This window comes from Chenopodium quinoa, unplaced genomic scaffold (assembly GCF_001683475.1).
Source record: "Chenopodium quinoa cultivar QQ74 unplaced genomic scaffold, ASM168347v1, whole genome shotgun sequence".
NCBI classification, from domain to species: Eukaryota; Viridiplantae; Streptophyta; class Magnoliopsida; order Caryophyllales; family Amaranthaceae; genus Chenopodium; species Chenopodium quinoa.
The window spans coordinates 588916-594724 of record NW_018743514.1 but is presented as its reverse complement, the minus strand read 5'-3'; the positions used below and the strand labels follow the sequence as shown (position 1 = coordinate 594724).

General features: G+C 33.3%; 1 long non-coding RNA gene across 1 annotated transcript; it reads left to right on the top strand.

Annotated features, from left to right (window-relative positions):
* The first annotated feature begins 4019 nt into the window (after positions 1–4019).
* LOC110739853 lies at positions 4020–5071 on the top strand. Its single transcript, XR_002514932.1, has 2 exons — positions 4020–4528; positions 4715–5071. It is a non-coding gene; the product is annotated as an uncharacterized LOC110739853 (long non-coding RNA).
* Positions 5072–5809: the final 738 nt, after the last annotated feature.

Genomic DNA, 5809 nt, shown 5'->3' with positions numbered 1-5809 from the left:
TCGATCAAATGCAACGCCAAAAAATGGGCTATTGCAACGCCCTATTCAATGGCGTCGCAATAGATAGCCTATTGCAACGGTAGGATTAACTAATACAATTAGTCAATTATATATCATATCTACTGCAACGGTCCCTTATATGCCGTTGCAATAGATTGGGCTAATACAATGGCAACAAGAGCTAACACAACGGCTACTAAACTTTAATATTTTTTTCTTTCCCTCCGTATTTTATACCCAAAATTTTGAAATTCTAAATTAAAGTGCCCAAATATTTTAACCCCCGCTTTTTTCTTATCTCCAAATTAGAAAAATCCCCAAATTCCCCTTCTTCAATTCATTTGGTTAGGGATTCCTCCAATTTTGCAACCTGCCTTCTCCATCCTCGAGAACCCGTCATCCATTAAAGTCCATTGAAGCAATACTCTGAATCCTTTACTCTCTGGTCCAATGAAGCAGTCTCTGAATCCCTTCCATTCAAGTTGTATTTTGAATTCTCCATTGAAGCCGTACATTAAGCTCTTCCCTGAAACGGCTTTTGAGCCTTTTGTTCTCCATTGAATCAGCTTTGGGTAAATTGTTTTTTTTTTTTCTTTTAAATCATCACTGACTATCGATTTTACAATCTAGGGTTTGCCTCTTGGCTTTTGTTTTATTTTCATATTTTTGATTTTAGGTAATTGATTTGTAAAAAAGGATTTGTAATCATCATCGACTATTGTATTCAAGGGTTTATGGAGGTGATGGTGGTGGTGACGGTGGTCGCGTTATCCACTACGACGCTTCGATTTCTAGGATTTCAGATTATAGCTAAGAAGAGATTTAAGACTACCGCTCCTCTCTTCACTGCCACATGCACGGTATTTCTTTCCCTCTTCTCTCTTTAAGCTAAAATTAATGAAGTGTTTGTTAATGTTCAAGGAAGATTTCAGTCTGATTTTGCAATTCCGATCCCTTGGAATTTGATTTTGCGAAGATTTGGAAATAGCTTGATATTGTGTTATTGGTTTTAGCTCTTAAATTAGTTGTTGCTACACCTCTATACTTGTACGTATTGCTATTTTCTCTGTTATGTAAATTCATATGATCTGGTAATCTTTTAGCTCTACAGTTGTAGTATCAGATCTTGTGCTGCCATTAAATTGTCTCTGATTAAACTAATCAATGCATTGCTAAGGAGGGTGGTGAATCAACTATATGAAATTCTATTTTCTGTTCATTTTGTTTGAAGCTTGACAGATTGGTTTTTATCTTTTTTGGAAACTTAAAAGGAAAGATCAAGCAAAGCTTGATTAGTTTTTGATTTATGATTATCAACCTAATCCCATGATTATAACCTCTAAACCCCCGTGTCTAAATTGTTTAATTTTGTTGTTTTTTTACCAGTTAATTTAATTAAACCCAGTTAAGAAAAGTGAGAAAATTGCTATAATTAGTTTTCTTTTCTCTCTTTCTCTCTCTCTTTTTTCTTTTGTTTTTTGGGTGTTATTTTTGCAGAGAATAAGGTAAAAAAGGTACTTCATTTGCTTTTATGAGCTGTTGATACACCAAATTTTAATGATGACAATGCTTTTCTTGTGAGCAATTAACTGACTTTGTTGATTTTTGGAGAACCTAAGGTTACTAAAGTGAGTTGTTAATTTTGTTGTAAATGTTTTGATTATTTTCTATTTTAGGGTGTTTTTTGCATAAGTTATGTTGTTACTAGTGTTGCTGATTGGGAATGTATTAATGATAGTACCATTTTGTATAGAAATAGTCTTCAAGAACGCTCTGGACTTCCCACGGTTTATTCATTTGGTAATGCAAATTTTAACTAGTAGATCATTGAAACATCGTGATCTTAAGTTGATGCATGATGCTCGTGTTTATGTCCTTTGTGAGGTATAGGATTGCAAGGATATTGTGAATTTGTGATGGATATAATTTGTAGATGAGTAAAAATTATAACATGTCTAATATATGATTATGATATTTTGCTCATGCATTTCTCGAACTTTGACATTATAAGTTGCAATATTGTTGGACAATGACTGCATTGTAATTATAATGGTTGTTAAGTGAAGAACCCGTGAGGTTGTGATTGAGTGAAATTTTTAATGATTTTGGAGGGTGATTTTTGTTTGTAAGTAAGTGCTTGTGCTCAAATGAAATGTAAATTCTTGTATGTTTATTATTAATTTTGGTTTATCTTTGTCTTGTTTGGTAGACAGGGTATATTCTGGTGATTGCTCGTCCAAGCAGGTGTATGAGGAAGGAACAAAGGAAATTGCTCTTTCTGTTGTTAGTGTTACTTGTAAGTAAATATATGTGTATATTTACCTAAACTAAGTAAAGAAAAGATTGTTACTCGTGGAGTTCTGCTAATCCATTTCACTTTTCATATTTCAGTTAATGCTTTGATGTAGCCAAAACAAATTTTTCTAAAAGTTCAATGTATGCTTGATTTTCTTGTTCTGGTTTTCATTATGCTACTTTTGATTTCAGTTGTCAGATTCGGCAAGAAGAGAGGACCCAACTCATCAGAGAAGTAAGATGTTGAATAGCAGAAATTCCAGTAATTGTTCTGGTTTGTTTACAATTTTAATTATAAATGTGGCTTTTAATGTTATTTTTCCTTATTCCACTGAATTTTCTGCTTTCATAAACCCAGACAGATTTTTCCCTTCTAACCAAACTCTACTGTATTTTTTGGTTGATCTACGGAGTATGACAGTAAGTTCTTAGTTATTCTAATCTGTAGCCGATAGGTCGAGTGATTCTATTTGTAGATCCAATCCTTAAGCTGGGATGCTCAGTTGAAACCTTAAACTTGATAAGAATAGTCAATGAAGAGTATCCATAAAAATTTACCCGAAACTTTGTCAGTTTTGAATCTGGCATATGTTAGTTTGTTCTTAAATCTGGTAGTTATGCTCCATATAATATACTAGTGGGCTTTGGTTTATTGCTTATATTGGATTTAACATTTAACTTCATACACGGTTTGTTTTTGTGTTGTTGATGTGACATTATCTGGCTATAATAATATATGTGCACAAATATAATACAATTGTTGTAATCGGCTAGCCATGATCCATGATTTTTTTTTTTATTAAATAATCTTTTCATATTTCACCATTACTATTTTTGAAGTGTCTTTTGTGAAGGTTGTTTCTTAGGATTAATCTTAAGGGACTATCTCACCATCATGTTTTGTTTGAGTTATTTAGTAAGTTTTAAATTTATATGTGCTTTTTATTATTTTATTTGTAGTTAATTAGAGTGTGGGTTGATGTTATCGATTGGAGTTATTGGTTGATGTTTCCTTTCATTCAAGGAACTAAGAATGCTCTCATTAGTTTTGGGCTCTGGCATCACTAATGCTTTTTTTTCTGCTATTGCTTACAACTTTTCAAAGTTAGAGTTGCTTGACTTTAGTGGGTACTGCCTTATTTTAATTTTTCATTGCTTAGTCAAATTTGTCATTCACTAGCAGGATTCGGCTGTTTCTAGTTTGAAACTCAGGTTTATCAATTGTCTCGGAAAATATTGATTGATAGACTATGCCTGCCTGTTGTCTCACTGTTATTTCATCTTGTTGATTATGAAGTATGGAAAGTTTCTTAAATTTGGTTTCTTTGAAGTAATATCCATTTAAAATCTACCTTATTAGCCTTATTACAGAACTTCAGTGGACGTAATCGTATTGAGACATTTTCTATAGTTCAACAATCCTAGGTGCTTGTAGATATGTAGCCAACATCGTGCTGAAATTCTTACAGATTGAAAATGCTCCTTCAGAACGCTATTTACTAAGCAAACGAATGGCCGATGGATCTAATAGAGTTAGAGTTCCTCACATTCTCATTGGGTGAAACAAAGCCTTTCAATTTGTTTAAGAACTAATATCACATACATTATAAAGCACGAAACAGAGCTTAATTCATTGTGGATTGTGATTACAAAAAGATTAGAGGTGCACATCTTCTGTCTGTATTATTTTTATGTCTAGTTTGTGCTGCTAACTGTGTTTACTAATTGAAATAAGACTGAGAAACTAATATTGTGTGCATTATGCTTCTCTTGTGTTATCTCCTTATGTGTGTCCTTGTGTTGTGCTAATGGAGAGGCACTAGACTCGTTTTCATGGTCCATGTTACTGTTTTTGGTCATAATCAGGCGCAATATAAAAAAAATTTAAGCAATGTACGGGGGCATTAATTTTCTGCACCGTTTTGATTTTTTTTTTTTTTTGATGGGAGAAGAATGATAAGGAAATTCTTGGTATAAATTTTGACATCTTTACAGACTTACAGTTTTTAGCTTCTCTTAGCTACACACTTCTAACAAATTTCCTAATGTGCCCCTTCTAGAAATAATGGTGGCAACTTAATTAGTTCACCTACAGTGCATGAATCTGGTGCTTTTGATTCCAGAATACCTTTGACTACTACTTAGTTCTATTTCTTGGTTGTTATTTAGCTAGTACTTTGTTATATTCCGGGGGTGCTATTTTGTTTTTCAGACTTGGAATGCTTATCTTTTGGTAATTAATGTGGCTACTGCCACTATAAATTAATAATATTTTCCTTTCTGTGTAAAAAAAATATTTTCTTTGCTGCCATCTTTTAAACAACCATAATCTGAGCTATGTTGATTGTGGCCTTGGTCTATTATAATTTATAATTTAGTTTAATTATATTTCTTTTATTTTTTTCAATTTTACGTGTAGGTGCATGGGGAGTCAAATGGAGCGGAAGTATAGTGACTAGCCATCTAACAAATGGTGCATATATGTTGGCGACTCTTATTCAAGTTCCGGCTTTGTGAAGATTTGGATATTTCGGCTTATATATATGTTGACAATTTGTATTTTGGACGATCAAATTAATTATCTAACTTTTATTTATTATTAGTACGGTATGTCATATCAAAAATAGGCAAGTAATATTTTGTAATGTATGTATTTTGTATTATAATTATTATATATAAATGATACTTTAATTTGTTTATGTTAGTATATTTAGATTTGTGCCGACTAATTAATATTATATTACTATTCCATCCCAACAAAAAAAAAAAAAAAAAACCAATGATCAACCCGTTGCAGTAGATAGGTACTCCTACCATTGTATTAATTAGCTTCATCCGTTGCAATAGATTCAATTTCATCACAATTATTAGTCAGTACTCTATTGCCACGGATAAGTTATGCCGTTGCAATAGGTTCAATTTCATCATAATTATTAGTTAGTACTCTATTTCTACGGATAAGTTATGCCGTTGCAACATGTATTGGTCTATTGCCACGGATCAGTGGTGCCGTGGCATTAGGTGTCATAAGCCGTTGCATTAGACCTACTGCAACGCCAGCAGATGCCACGGTACATGGCCGTTGCATTAGGCCTAATGCCACGGATTTTGATGCCTAATGCAACGGATTTAGGGGTTGCAATAGATCAAAATTGTAGTAGTGACCCACGACTGACCACGTACCCTTGCCAACCACCCTTTATCATCCTCAATTTCTCTATCTTCGTTCTCAATTTCCAGCCACCGCCCAACCTATAATTGCATTACTGCGAACACAAACATGAATTCTGGGTTTTAGATGGGTTTTGTTAGGGAAGAACCGAAGAAGAAGGGTACAGGAGAGAGAGAGAGAGAGAGATGAGGGAATTTACTTCTTTTTTTTTCTGTTATTCTTATTGTTAGGTAAGGTAATTAATGTGGGGTAAGATTAGTTGGGGTAATTTATTTATTTTTTGGGTTAGTTAGGTTAATTAGATTAGAGTTAGTGTGAACTGTGGTTAAATCGGAGTAATGA